At 53.8% G+C, this 14,857-nt stretch overlaps 1 protein-coding gene across 3 annotated transcripts in view; it reads left to right on the plus strand.

Annotated features, from left to right (window-relative positions):
- The first annotated feature begins 403 nt into the window (after nt 1-403).
- STEAP3 (STEAP3 metalloreductase) overlaps nt 404-14,857 on the plus strand; it is a 42,939-nt gene continuing 28,485 nt past the window's right edge. The window contains exon 1 of one of the 3 annotated variants that reach the window (XM_022590627.2): nt 404-491. The gene's annotated coding sequence lies outside the window, so the exon portion shown is untranslated. Of the gene's footprint in view, nt 492-6,145; nt 6,480-14,857 lie in introns of those variants that run through there. The other 2 variants (XR_016394187.1, XM_022590628.2) reach the window with 2 other exon arrangements.

Raw genomic sequence — 14,857 nt, forward strand, 5'->3', positions numbered from 1 at the left:
GAAGCCAGGTTGACTCTGGTGCCCTGGCCTCTTGCCACCTGTGTGAACTTGGCCTGCCACTCAACCTCGGTTATACAATGGACGTGGATTTGAGATGTCCCTCAGGTGAAGGGAGCGAGTGGGTCCCAGAAGTTACCCTGGCCTCCACACGACCCCCTTGTCCCGGTTAAGAGTTGGTCCGGGAGTTCTGCACCCTTTAAATCGGGGAAGGGGGCGCCGATCAACACGTGTCCGAAGCTCAGGCCAGGGGCTGAGGGGCGGAGGATCGTTGGTGCCTGCCGCCCGAGGACCCTGCGGCTCTCCGATTGTGGCCCCGAGGGAGGCGGCCGAGCCGGATAAGCAGCAGAGGCCTGGCGGGCGGCCACCTCCCCCGCAGGTCCGGCCCCGCGGGCAGGCGGGGCGGGGGGGAGAGGAGGAGCCTCCGGGCAGCGCCAGCGCCTCCGCCGCGGACCTTCTGCCGCCGCCGCTGCTCCGAGCGGCGGGCCTGAGAGGTGAGTGACCCGTCGCCCGCTCGCCCCCCGCCCCGGAGCCCGCCCCGGAGCGCCCTCGTCGCGCGCCGCCGCGCGCGTGCTGGAGACCTGGGCCGCTGGGACCGAGCCACGTGTGCCCGGCGGCAGCGAACCTGGGTCCTGGGTCCCCCACTCCGTGGGCGCCTTCCTTCCCCAGGGACGCAAACCTCGGGCGCCACTCTGGCCGGGCAGGCCGGACGCGGCCTGCGCCGGGGGCCGGACTGAAGGGGCCACGCTAAGCCCCCGGGCTGCTTCTTCTCGCGCCCCAGCCCGCGGACCCACCAAGTCCTCCGGCCCCCGGTTCCCCGCAGCTCCGGGCCCACGGTCTCCGGGGAGGGCGGGAGGGGTGGGCGGGCAGGGCAGGCGGCAGGGGCGGGGGCTCCCGACCTTGATCGGGAGGCGGCTGGACGCACCAGTGTGCTCTGCCCGCGGAGCCTGGCAGACTTACCCCATTTCCCTTGCCCGTTTCCCCGAAATCGGGGGCAGGCTGCCCAGAGAGGTGTGGTTGAAACTTTGTTCACTCTGGATAGGTGAAGGGGAGGGTACGACAAGCTGATATTTCCTGTGAGGGCCAGGAGGCTGGGTCCACGGGGAAAATGCAGACAGGTCTCGTTGGAGCCCCGTCAGAGGACTCCGCGGAGAGGCCTCGCAGGTTTCCAGGGCCGCCTCTCAAGCTCCAGAAGTAGGGATTCTGGAAATACCCACAGGGAAATATTTCTGTCCATCAGAGTGCAGTGATGATATAATTAATAGCAGACATTTATTGTGCGCTCATCTGTGCCAGACATCTTGCTTTGCGCACAATATCCCAGTTAATCCTCAGCATAGGAAGGCACCAATTATCTCATTTAAGACGGGGAACCTGAGCCTCAGAGAGCATGGGTATTTTGCAAGGATACCCGGGTAGCAAGTTGCGAAAGTAGGATTTATCTGACTTGAGAGCCCAGAGGAGCCTGCTAGTGGGAGAAGAGACAGGCCATGTTCTCAGAGGATTGTGGCAGCCTGAAGGATGCAGTACTGGGGGTCAGAATATCCACAAGACCAAAGAGTCTCACCTGGGTGTGCCCCTTCAGTCACCTGCATGGTTTCTTAAAAAAAAACAAACAGGTGCCTAGGTCCTACCCACAGCTGGCTGAATCCAATTCTGCAGAGTGAACCCCTCCTACATCCAGTCAGGAGTGCCTGGAGGGCTGGGACTGTATCTAACTCATCTCTATTCCCACTCTATCCCCAGTGGCCGGCAGAGGGGTCACCTTGGAGCAGGTGTTTAATCAATGTCTGATGGATGAATGGACGTAGTGGGGCAGGGGCTATCACTGGGGTAGAAAGGTTTCCCCGAAGGAGGCCTTGAATGGTGGACAGGTAGCCTCAGCCAGGCCTGGGGGAGGAAGGCCTGGAGTTGGCATGGGGTGACCCTGGCCTCAGAGCTCGCAGGGAGCTCATGCCGGGCCATTTGTTCACTAGAGGGTTGGACAGCCAGCCTCAAGCCCGCTGAGCTCCCCAGGACCAGGCCTGGCCACACTGGGACCATAGGTGTGCCCTCTCCAGCCTAGAGATGCCAAACAGGTAAATTCCTCTCCCCTTCAAGTTTCTTGTCCTTAACTCAGGGCCATTCCCTCGCTGGACGTCTCAGAGTATTGGGCAGGGCTTCAGGTAGTTAAAAGGGGAAATTTAAGGACTAAAGCCCAAGCCGCACACCTGAGCAGTGGAGAGGCTGACTGCAGGGGAGGGCACCTGGCTTTGCAGTCAGGTGGACCCCCAAGTCTGAATCACAGCTCTTTACCATGTGGCCTTGGCCAAGTCCTCAGTTCTCTGAACCTGCTTCGTCTATGAAACCTTGCTAAGGGCTTGGGACATAATCTTCCTGTAAAACAGGAACAATAATGCCTGCCGGGGGTGGTGTATGTGCACCGTGTGAAGTGCTGGGCTTTAGGAGTGCAGTAAATATCAGATCCCTCCCCCTTCCCCCAGAGTTTGTGTTAAAGTCAGCTGGGGACCTTCCAGGCTCATTGCTCTTCTACTCTGAATCCCTCGGCTCACTAGAGCGTGGCCTCCATGCTCCCCTTCTCTGTTGCAGACCTGACCTCGGGCCCAGGCCTCAATTTAGGAGCTGTGGAGATTACAGAACTTGGAGGTGGGGAGGCAAGGGTTGGGGGGACAGGGCGCTCTAGGTGATTTTCAAGTCTGACTTCCTTCTGCCTGCTCGCTGCAGCTGGACCCACCTGCCCGTCCAACCTGCCCCGCTGTTCCCAGACCTCTGCATGTCAGCCCTTCACATCCTTGGCGTGCCATGAGCACCTCTTCCTTCACACCTGAAATGGCGATTGTCATCATCACTGAAGGCCCCGCTTCCCACATGCCAAGCATGTTATGTGTGAGCACACTTAAACCTTCCGACTCTCTTACGAAGTAGACGGTGCTGTTCTCCCAGCCATGTAACTTTCCCAAGAACACGAGACTCCACTCTTTTGAGCCCAGATTTGTGCTCCTAACCACTAACTATATGCTTGTCCAAATTCTGCCTCATCGTTTATTCTTTCAACGTTTACTGACTTGGTGCCAGGCACTCAGGACCTGGCTGAGTCCCACTTCTGGCAGGATGAGTGTCGGTTGCCATTTATCATCCCACGAAAACCCACGCCCTCCACTTATTTCTGAATACAAGTGGGGCAGCTGAGGCCCAGGTCCCACAGCTAATGCAAGTCAGGATTCCAAAGCGGAGACGGCTCCCGCCTAGCTGGAGGTATTGACCACTGTGCCTGCTGTCAGGGTGGGATCGGTGGCTGCTAATTTATGCAGGATCCTAAACCCCTGCATTGGCACTTCAACCCAGAGCAAAATGTTTCCCTCCTCCTCAGGTGTGGAAAACTGTACTAGAGAATTACTCTTTCCAATCAGTCTGTCCTTATCGGTCACCACAGTCACCGGGCAGAACGTGCAACGGGTGAGCACTGACTGTCCTGCAATCAGGCAGTAACTTACTCCTTGTTCCCTCTTCTACTTAACGAGAGCCAGGTGGGGTCGGAGCACAGCACAGTTTTAAGCCTTTTGGAACTCTCCGATTAGGAGATTAAACTGTGAAAAATGCAGCCCCAAGACTATCAAATCAGTCACAGGTAAATGTAGAGGAATTTACGGACTGGTGAATGGGCTTCCTAAGCTTTCCACGGGGAGTGGGCCTAAGCTTTCTTGGTTCATGTGTAGAGAGCAGGTTTCCGGGAGCCGGTGTGCTGGGTCTGTGAAGGGAAGACCGTTCCCGTTACTGGAGCGTCCGATGCCTATGGTGGCCATCAGGCTGTGGGAAGGGTAGGCCTGTGATTTGACTGGCGGGCTTGGGAGGGTGACAGCATGCCCTGCAGTCGGGCTGAAGGTCTCTCTGAAGCTGAATGACTCAGGGCTCACAGCTGAGGATGTTAGGGGGCTTCAGGTGGCCCTGTGAGACGGGCCCTCCAGGGGGAGTCTGCGCAAAGACAGGACGGCCAGACACAGGGCCTGTGGAGTCACCCAAACGGGCCTTTTGGGATCCAAGGGGCCTGTGCTGAGCCCGGGCGCCCAGTCGGACGTGTACGTGGGTCGGTAATGCACTGGACGCGGCCTGAGCCGCCGCTGCAGGTCAGGGCACGCCCTTTGCGGCTGGTCTGCGGAGATGGCTCCACTCTGGCTGGAAGTCAGGTGGCGCCTGGAACTGGAAGGGAAGAAAGCAAGACGTGCCGGGCCAGGTGGCCAATGGTTGTGATGGGGGCTCAGGGCGTTCCATTCGGGGAAGCCCCGCCCTCCTGGTGTTGCTGGATTAGAAGCCTGGAGGCTGGAGACCTGACTGCTTTGTAAGTTCTGGCTTGGCTGCCTTTTGTCCTCCCGTAACTTTTGCTACAACTCTTCTTGAACATTCTGATCTGGCGTGGCTATGTGTGGCAAGCGAGGGGAGAGGGGGCATCCAAGATTGGGGGAAACTCAGGGAGAACCTCAGGGGACAGGGCATCACAGCTGGAGCCATGGGGGTGTGCCAGGACATCCTGTCTGCTCGTACCTGGCGGGTTTGCTTTCAGAAGGAAGTGCGGTTTCCTGGCTGTGCAGCTTCTCCAAGGGGATGGGAGGCCACCCGGTAGCTCTGATGGGAACAGAGCATGCTGAGCCCACGCCAACCACTGCATCAGGCAGCGGCTCCACACATAGAGCTGCCCAGAAGTCCACTGCCGAAACTCCTGGGCGATTTGGTGTTCACTGTTCTAGAGCACTGCCTGAGAGCCCCCAGCCCGCAGGTGTCTATCAGCCTCACTGAGGCTTGGGGCTGGGTAGGTACACAGGAGTGGAGAGCCCTCAGGGAGCTTGTAGTCAATTGGGAAGCTGAGTGAGGATACAGAATGCTACCAGGCGGCAGAGGGAGAAGAGTCCAGGGCTGCCTGTGGCCGGTGGCCCACAGTGCAACGCAGGACATGCGTAAGTAAGAGCAATGCTAAGATGTGGGTTTGGGGCTTTCATGTTCGCTGTCTCACTTAACCATCAGAACAGAGGAGGAAAATAGCCTGCCCAAGGTCACACTGCTGGTACACGGCCAAACCTGAATTCACACCTAGGTCTGTCTAACTAGATCTCCCACCTGAACAGCTGCCTCTGTATTCAGAGCAGGGGAGAGGGTTGCAGGACTCTGGGGGGCTGGGAGGTTCCCGGCAGGCCCAAGGGCCCAGGCTGGGTCTTTAGGGAAGCGGCATTTGGATGGCCACGAGGCTGTCAGGACTTCAGGTGGAGGTAGCAGCCCTGGCAAAAGTGGGGGGCAGCGGGGACTGAAGGAGGCAGGGTGAGCTGAGCAGGGGGAAGTCAGTCTGCACGTGCTGGCCTAGGCTGGACTACAGAAGATGCCAGAATGCCCCTGCCCACACGCAGGTGCGCTCGAGTAGAAGTGACAAGTCATAGGAGCCACAGCGGAGAACCGTGCAGGCCCTGATCTATTGCTGGTAATAAGAGTAAACCTGTCAGGAGCCTAGGGTGATGTATTCTGGTCATCAAAGGCCCAGATGCCCAGGGTTACTCAGAGCTAGCTTCCCAAGATCGCCAGTTTTCCAACAGGTTGAAAACAATCAAATACACCTGTCGTGAGACTGAACTTGGCATAATTAACTTCAATGATACGAAAGCCTCCAAACCTCTAGCCTCCCTCTGTGCTGTTGGTGTGGCCTCCAGGGTCGCTGGCAGGGCAGGGTCACCGGCACGGGCGGGCCCACCCCATCCATGCTTTGCCCTCCGAACAGGGTTGTCTTTCTGTGGGTCCTCCTGTCTGTCTGTCTTCCCACCATGGGCACAGACTAGCAAGTAAAGACGACTGTGAAGCCTTTGCTGGCACAAAATGTAAGGAGAGTTATCACTAAGCCAATGACAGCCACAGTGATTGCAATGCATCACCCATCCAGCAACTGGTAGATTGCCATTTTCTGCAGCCATTACGTTCGGCTTTGTATCCGAGAAGTAAAGGTGTCCCTCTCTTTCTCTTTCTCTTTCTCCTTCTCTCTCTCTCTCTCTCACACACATACACACACATACACACAGCCCTGTGGTGAGGCAGTCCGCCCTGCAGTGGATGACGTTTATTCATTTTATGTATCCTGGGTTCTGCTGTCTGTCCTGCCTCAGTTCCTATAGCAAAGAGACTTGACTCTGAGCCACTAATTACCACCAGTGAGGTTTCCTCCCTAAACAGGAAATATGAAGACAGAGCCGCTCTCCCGCAGTGCACTCTGAAACCGAGCATCAGTCACCACCCCGTCCACTCCCTGCAGCCAGGAACTGGAGTGCAGGTTGAGGGGGCCGGCAGCCTGGCCCGTGGCAGGTCCCACGCCTTCTCAGCATCCGCCTGTCTTCAAAACCAAAGTCAGGCTGCTCGCAGGTCAGAGGGAGACCCCAGCAGGAACGGGTGGCCAGATCACAGTGGGGCTGTCAAGGACCCGTGCTTCAGACCCTCACATCAGCCTGTCGTTGGTGAGTCCGGTGAGAGCCAAGGTGGCCTGGGCAGTGTGTGGGCCCCTCCCTCCAGCCCCACGAGCCCCTGGCCTGCTTAAGTGGACCCCAGCACCTCAGGGAGCCCCCGTTTGGCAACTGGCACCAAAGAGCACAGTCTGGTGAAGTTCTTGCCAAAATGGGAGATCTTGTCATGTACACATTAAGTCAGGAACCTTTTCCGAATAAGGGGTTTAAGGATTTATCACACACCGTGCCTTCAGTTAATGAGAACAAGAGCTTTGCGGGTTCTGGTGTGTTACAAAAAAAAAAGGTTCATGTTTATGATGTATTTCTGTGGAAGGCAGGTCCATTTGGGGATTGTAAATTTTACTTATCGTTAACCACTTCTGGGTTGGTTTATCAGAGAACGACTGGTGTAAGTAATCAAACCGGATTTTTCTAGAATGTTTCAAACATCTAAATGTCTGTATAAAGCCCTAAAAATTATTCATTCACTTCTATTTTGCAAGCGCTGTGGTGATAAACCTCTCTTTTCTGTCCAACCAAACTTGCACATGTGTGTATTTGTGTGTGTACAGGCTTGTATGAGCGTGTACGCACCCGTGCTTCTTGTATTCTCTTTTGTAGGAGCTTCTCAGCCTTCTTTTTAAAACTATAATGATTTTTTAATGATGTCTAAATAACGATTCCAGGCAGTATTACAAGAAATGTAACAGTAAAATGTTTGTAAGAGTCCATCAGAAAGGCAAAATGCCCACAGAGAAAATAGAAATGCACCAATTAAGATGTGTGTGGCTATGACCCAGCTTTTAAACCTGGATTTGAGACTGGCATCTTCTATGCTGTCTCCCCTCAAGTCAGCTGTCGGCGGGGAGGGTGTGTGTGTGTGAGGGGCACCTGGACTCAGGTAGCACCTCCTTCTTGCCCCCTGGACCCATTAACCTGAGATCAGCGAGGGAGGGCCTGCGCTGCCTTGGTTTAGAATCTAGGAGAAGAGGGCAGCCCCAGATTTGCAGATACAGCCTGAGAACGAGAGGCTGGAAAGTATGAGTTTGGGCAGCTCAGCAGGGCAGAGGGAGAGCCACAAGGAAGCCAAGACCACCTCAGAGCCCCATGTAGACCAGGTAACCGGCTATGACTCATGCCCACGGCCACGAGCTGCCCAGCCTCACTGCCCCAGAGGCAGCTTGAATGCAGGGACTGGACGGGACTAGGGCAAGAGCCAACAGTGGGGCCTCAACCTCAGTTTTCTCATCTGTAAAATGGAAGTAATGATCCCCTGAGTGTACAAGTCCACAGTCAGGGTCTCCCCACCGTTTGAGTCAGGCCTCGCCTCACAGTAAGTTCTCTTCTTTGACTCCTGATCGATGGTGATGTGGCAGCTGCCAGGCACTTGTTGGATGCCGGGATGTGACCTCCCAGCTGCATCCCGGTAGGGGAGGGCAAGCGAACCTTAGAGCCCCGGAAAGTCCTGGGATTTCTACATGATGTGGCTTCAGGGGCAGTCATGTGGAGGGAAGGGGGAACTAGGGGACTTCCCTGAAAGCTGCTTCTATTTGCATAGCAAGTAGCCGGCTTTTTACTTAGATTATTTGTTTCAGATCTATAAAATGGGAACGATTTTGTAGGAGGTGTTATTCACTTTACCTGACTGGGAAATGTAAATTATTCATACCAAGGGTATTAGTTTTCATACTAACATTAGCACATGGGGAGGGGTGACGGAGATTAAAGGGGGCTAGGGACCCCACCGCCATCCACCGCTTGGACCTCTAAGTCCAAGTAGGTACTAAGGAAAGTACCTGCCATCGTGTGCTGGTTCCATCCTGTTACCTGTGCTGCAGAGAGCCAAGGGAACTAGGGGAGGGGCATTCATCCTGCCTTGAAGGGGAGGTAGGGTGAGGACTTCACAGAGGAGTGGCCTTTCTGCTGCACTGTGAATTTTGTCCTTTGGAGGGAAAGGAATTTCCAGGCACAGAGATTAAATCTATGACTTGAGCGGGGGAAAAAAGCATAAGAGGGGATGGCCAGAGTCGAGACTATAGATCAGGTGGGCCTTGGTTGGGAAAAGCCACGGACGCCATCTGCCAGAAGCCGCAGCTGAGCCTCACCTGCCCCAGACGCTTCTCCCTGATGGAGACTGGGCAGACCGCTCTACCCCCTGGCTCAGAGGCTCATTGGGCCCTGGAGCCATCGACCCAGCATCCCTGAAGCCTCCTTCCCTGGGTATGCACTTACCAGGCTGCACCCTGTTGTGCCTCGGGTATGGGGTTTGATTTCCTACTTTTGCCAGAGTTGCATAAGCTAAGCTGCATTTGTGTTATTCTGTTTATTTGCAGTGTTTAAGCACAGCTGTGCATTGGTCTTCGTGTTACAAAGTTCATCAAATAGTGAAATGTCTGGCCAGTTCTAACAGTATGGCCAGGCTACCGGAGGGACTCGAAACGCATTGTATGATTGAATCCCCACTGGGTGCAGGAGGACCCCAGCTAGGTTCTGGGGATAACAGCCAGGACTCACTCAAGCGCACTCTGCCCTCAGGCACAGAATCTAGCAGTTAAGTCATTCAAGCCACAAACATTGATTGAGCACCTACATGGTGCCAGGCCCCAGGCTGGATGCTAGAGACACAGAAATGAGTTGGAAGTGGCCCCCAGTCTGGCAGGGTGACAGATGAGTGAACCGGTGTGTGCAGTCAATGGTAATGTGACAAGAGTGCGGAGGCCACCTGGAAAAGGTGGCCCATCAGCAGGGCAGAGCTGGGGAAGCATATGCACCCCAACCCAAGAAACTGGCCACGTGAGGCAGGCTGAGCTCCTTGGCAGGAGCCCTGGGAGCTGCCTCTCTCTGGCTTGGCTGCCTGCCTCTGCCCCTTTCCCGTCCTCCAGCCTCCCCAGGAGCAGGGTGCCCATTGCTGAATCCACAGATTTACACCACGGCAAGGGGGAAGGTGGGGACAGCAACATCCCACGAGACCCATCTGGTCCCAGGGGTTGCAGCAGCGGGTGTCCCTGGAAAGCAAGAAGCCACCCAACCCCAGGTGCTGAGGCTGCAGGTTCAGCGGCCACTGCCGATAGCCTCTAGCCTGGCGGGATTAAGGGGTCCAGGGAGCTGGCTGCTTCCACATGCCAGCGCCCTGACCTCCCTGGGCAGAGACAGGCATTCCTCCCTGGCTGCCACAGAGCTGGGCACGCCCTCTTGCAAGCACTTTTCTCTTGGCTGCGGGGTGTAGCTGGCCTTTCCCCTAAGAGTCCCAAGAGGACAAACCGTCTTCTAGCCACCTGCCAGAACACCTGCTGGGTACACAGTGGGTACTCAGGGAATAACAAATGAGGAAATTTTTCAGACGAGAATTGGCAGGACCAGCCTTTGCATAAAACTGTACAGGCTGTGCACTGTGCAACTCCAGAGGGCCCTGTTCACACGGATCACAATGTAAATCACGCCCCTGGGGTTGTGCAGCATGGGGACCCTAGCATCTTCCCGCTTTGCGCCCCTGGTCTTGGCGCTGACCACCGACTCCCTCCCCCTCGCAACCAGCACTGACCACCCTCCTGCCTCTGTGCCCGTGAGCACTTGCTCCAGGCCTGGCTATTAAATCTTAGTGACAGAAAGTCATGAATATGGTGTCAAGCCGTCTGAATTCTAGGTCATCCAGGAAACTCGTACTCTGGGATAATCACCCCAGTTGCTGTGTTGGGGGCTCCTGGGTCCCCAGGGTCTGTGTGGTCTCCCAGTTCTACTACTGTCTTCACCCTCAGCCTGCAGTGGGCCTGGTGACCCACGTACAGGAGGGGAGGGGACCGTGGGAGCGATTCTCCTGGAGGGTTTTGCCTCGTTGGCTGAGTGGGCAATGCCGCCATGGCCTGGACCACCTTCTCCTTACCAGAAGGAGCCAGCTTTGGGAGGCCAGGGTGTGCAGCAATGGGGCACACACACCTGACCCTCAAGACCAAGAGGAACATAAGGGGAGATACTGATACCAGGGGCCCTGTGGGTCAGGGAGGGCTTTATGGAGAGCTGGGCCCGACTATAAGAATTCGAGAAGTGATGCATTAATTCACTCACCCCTCACATAGACCTTTTGTGAACATCTACTGTAGTGATTTTCAGCCGGGGGTCCTATGACCGGCAGCATCAGAAATCCTGGGGAAGGGCTTCCCTGGTGGTGCAGTGGTTGAGAGTCCACCTGCCAATGCAGGGGACACGGGTTCGTGCCCCGGTCCGAGAGTATCCCACATGCCGCGGAGCGGCTGGGCCCGTGAGCCATGGCCGCTGAGCCTGCACGTCCGGAGGCTGTGCTCCGCAACGGGAGAGGCCACAACAGTGAGAGGCCCACGTACCGCAAAAAAAAAAAAAAAAAAAAGAAAGAAATCCTGGGGATGCAGCCCAGCAGTATGTTTTAACAGGCCCACCAGATGACTCCAGTGTAGCTCAGGCTTGACCTAATGGCACTGGGCTAAGTGCTGGGATTACAGAAGTGAGTTTTACTCTTTTCTCGCCCTCAAGGAACTTGGAGTCCGGGGAGGAAACAGGCAGGAAGGAGAGAAATACTGTCAGTGGGAAAGGGCTGTTCTCAAGGGGTGGGAAGGCAGAGAGGCAGCTCATAGGGTTTGATCCAGGAGCTGGGGATGCTGGTGAGGAAGGGTGGCCGGGGACCTCAATGGCATGAGGAGCCATTAGGGAGCCCGGCAGGGAGCCCGGTGTTGGGACTAGCAACCCCTAGAGGGCTCACTGCCCAGTCCCAGACCACCCTGGTGCCCTGCCCCTGACCACCAGCCTCTCCCTACTATACCCCTCCCTGCTCTACTGCCCCCCTCTTCTTACCTCTTCCTGAGTCCCAAAGAGCAGCAAGTCTTTTCCTCCAGTTGTCTTGGTGAGAAATGTGTGCAGATCTCCAGACCATTATCTCAGAGCTTATTTTTAGAAAATTTTAGAGTAAATTTTTCCATTCAGTAGAGAACACCATGTACTGATTTAGGTGCTTCTATTTATGCGTTACACAGACCAAAGGTTTTTAAAAACCCTAGGCAGAAAGGAACATCTTGAAAATTGTGTGACTTTAACAGGCTCAGACCATGGCACTTGGCTTATCTCATCTAATCCTTCCTACATTTCATTCAGGTAAGTAACATCACTCCATTGTACAGATGAGGAAAACTGAGGCTCAGAGAGGTAAAGTGACTTGCCAAAGCCACCCAGCTAATAAGGGGCGCAGCTGAAATATGACCCCATAGCTGCCTGGGTTCTTGCTGGCCTATCTCGCAGTTTACGAAGGCGTCTGATCCTGAGTAAATCCAGAGCATCCAGATGTTTTCCTGAGACCACATTCTGCTGGGCAAGCTTCCCCATGACCAGTGATGGCTCTCGGGGGCTGATCTTCTGCCTCATTAAGGAGGGAATGAGTTAGGTGGGGAAAGACGAATGGATCAGACCTAACGCAAGCAGATTTGCAGTTGTGTGCGTTTCTAGCCATATGTCTTTATATAAACCCTCAGCCACTTGGATGAATGATAGATGATGCCTGCCAGTCCCCTCTCACTGGAACACATCTGTCCTATTCACTGACCCACCCTGGCAGCTGGCAGGGTGGGCCGCAGGCCTCAGTACCCTTCCTTGCATGCCGTCCAGTGTGGCTTTAGAACAGCTGTCTGCTGGCATGGGGTGGAGTGCAGAGAAGTAGCTGTGTGGGCAAAAGCTGCAGGGTCCACTCAGTAGCCAAGAGGGCTGTTTAGCCCATGGTACCATCTCCCCTACACCAACATAAGCCTCACTTTGCTAGAGGTCCTGGGGCTTAGAAACCTCAAATTTTGGAAAACAGCTAGGAAATAACTTTGGAAGGTTGCAGAATCACCAGCATTGATGTCACAAAATTCACGCATTAAGCTCACTGAAGAGTCCTTAAACTCTCACCAAAGCATGTTTATTCTTAGTTTACACACATTAATAACAAGCTGTGTGGTATCTCAGCTTTTTTTTTTTTTTTTTTTTTTTTTTTGCGGTACGCGGGCCTCTCACTGTTGTGGCCTCTCCCGTTGCGGAGCACAGGCTCCGGACGCGCAGGCTCAGCGGCCATGGCTCACGGGGCTAGCCGCTTCGCGGCATGTGGGATCCTCCCGGACCAGGGCACGAACCCGTGTTCCCTGCATCGGCAGGCGGACTCTCAACCACTGTGCCACCAGGGAAGCTCTCAGCTTTTCTGTAACAACTTTAATGAGCTATAATTCACATGCTATATAATTCATCCATTTAAAGTAAACAACCAGTGGTTTTTCGTGTATGCACAGAGCTGTACAACCATCACTACAGTCAATTTTAGAACACTTACATCACTTCCAAAAGAAACCCTGTATCATTTTCCCCACCCCTTCTCCCCTTACTCCCTGGCAGCCTCTCTTCTACTTTCTGTCTCTATAGATTTGCCTATTTCTAGGCATTTCATGTAAATGGAATCATACAATATGTGACCTTTTGTGACTGGCTCCTTTCATTTAGCATAATATTTTCAGGGTTCATCATGTTGTAGCATGTATCAGTACCTCATTCCTTTTCATTACTGAATATTATTCTATTGTGTGCATAAACTACATGTTGTTGATGCATCCGTCAGTTGATGGTCATTGTGTTGTCTCCACTCTTTGGGTATTGTGAATGTGCTACTAGGAACATTGGTGCACCTATTTTTTTTTTTTTTTAACTGGGCCAACCTTTTTTTTTTTTTAACCCCACATTTGTTTATTTATTTATTTTTGGGCTGTGTTGGGTCTTCGTTTCTGTGCGAGGGCTTTCTCTAGTTGTGGCAAGCGGGGGCCACTCTTCATCGCGGTGCGCGGGCCTCTCACTATCGCGGTCTCTCTTGTTGCGGAGCGCAGGCTCAGTAGTTGTGGCTCATGGGCCTAGTTGCTCCGTGGCGTGTGGGATCTTCCCAGACCAGGGCTCGAACCCGTGTCCCCTGCATTAGCAGGCAGATTCTCAACCGCTGCGCCACCAGGGAAGCCCGGGTGCACATATTTTTGTGTGTACATATGCTTTCATTTCTCTAGGTTATATATGTTCCTAGGAGTGGGATTGCTGGGGCATATAGAAACTCTGTGTTTAACTTTTTGAGGAACTTCCGGACTCTTTTCCCTAGTGGCTACACCATTTTACTTTCCCACTAGCAGTGGTTAAGGGTTCTGATTTCTCTACATCCTCACCAACACTTATTTTCTCTGTCTTGTTTTGATTAAGCCATCCTAGTGGGTGTAAAGAGGTAACCCATGGTTTTAATTTGCATTTCCCTGGTGGTTATTATATTGAGCATCCTTTTATGTGCTTATTGACAGCTAGTATATCATTGGAGAAATGTCTACTCAAATCCTTTGCCCATTTTTATACAGGTTGTCTTTTTAATATTGAGTTGTAAGTGTTCTTTATATATTTAGAAACAAGTCCCTTACCAGATATATGATTTGTAAAATTGGTGTCTCATTCTGTGGGTTGTCTTTTCACTTTCTTGATAGTGTGTTATCTGTAATTCTTGTCCACAGCAAATGAGCAGGACCCGGGTGGGCTTTATTTAAGAGGCCAGCAGGCTGACAGCTGTGATAAATATCCTGACAATGAGGGAGGATATAAGGCTATAAAACTTTCCTATGAAAACAAGACGAGACTCAAGAACATCCCTTCTTGCAGCTCAGGTTGATCTCTGGGTTCTGGGTGAGGACCTGACTGCTTTCTCTTGAAATATGCACTGCATTTTGGAAGGATTTCTGCCCCCAAAGGACAAAATAGAGTAAGGTGTGAAGCTGTAAGCTCCCGTGATGTGTATCTCTGGTCACAAATATGCACGGAACTTCTGCAGTGTGCCAGGCACAGAGCTGGGTTTTGGAGTCAGGCCATGGAACAAGCATGGTGATCTCTATCTACCCTCCCAAAGCTGACTGGGAGTGGGGTGGCGCAGGGGTGCACGGAGAAGCCAACAGGCAAAGGACATAGGGAAGCCCCCAGCCACAGGCAAAGCCCCAGGCCCTTAACTGCCCCATGCTCACTGAGCGAAGCCGGGCAGCCCTCGGTCATTTTACAGACGATGAAGCTAGAGGGAAGATGTAACTTGTCCAGTGTCTACTGGTGAGGAAATCGTCGGGATAGAACCCAGAGTTTCAGCCTCTCGGATCCATACTCTTTTCATCCCTATAATTTTTAGGTTTAAAAAAAGTTCTGGGCAAGAATTTGTGTTTTCATTTATGGCTTGCCAACTCCCGGGTGCTGGCTGTAGACGCACACCAGTTTGCCCCCGGGGCCACAAGCTGTCCGTGGACACCTGCTGTTCGGCCTCTGGGCCTTTGCTCACACAGGCTCTTCTTTCTAGAAGGCTTTTTCAGGCTCCCTCTCACATCCTTCAAGGCTCAGCTCAG

The sequence above is a fragment of the Delphinapterus leucas genome, chromosome 8 (genome assembly GCF_059928025.1).
Source record: "Delphinapterus leucas isolate spDelLeu-1000000601 "Yukka" chromosome 8, BTC_Dleu_Yukka2, whole genome shotgun sequence".
Classification (NCBI taxonomy): Eukaryota; Metazoa; Chordata; class Mammalia; order Artiodactyla; family Monodontidae; genus Delphinapterus; species Delphinapterus leucas.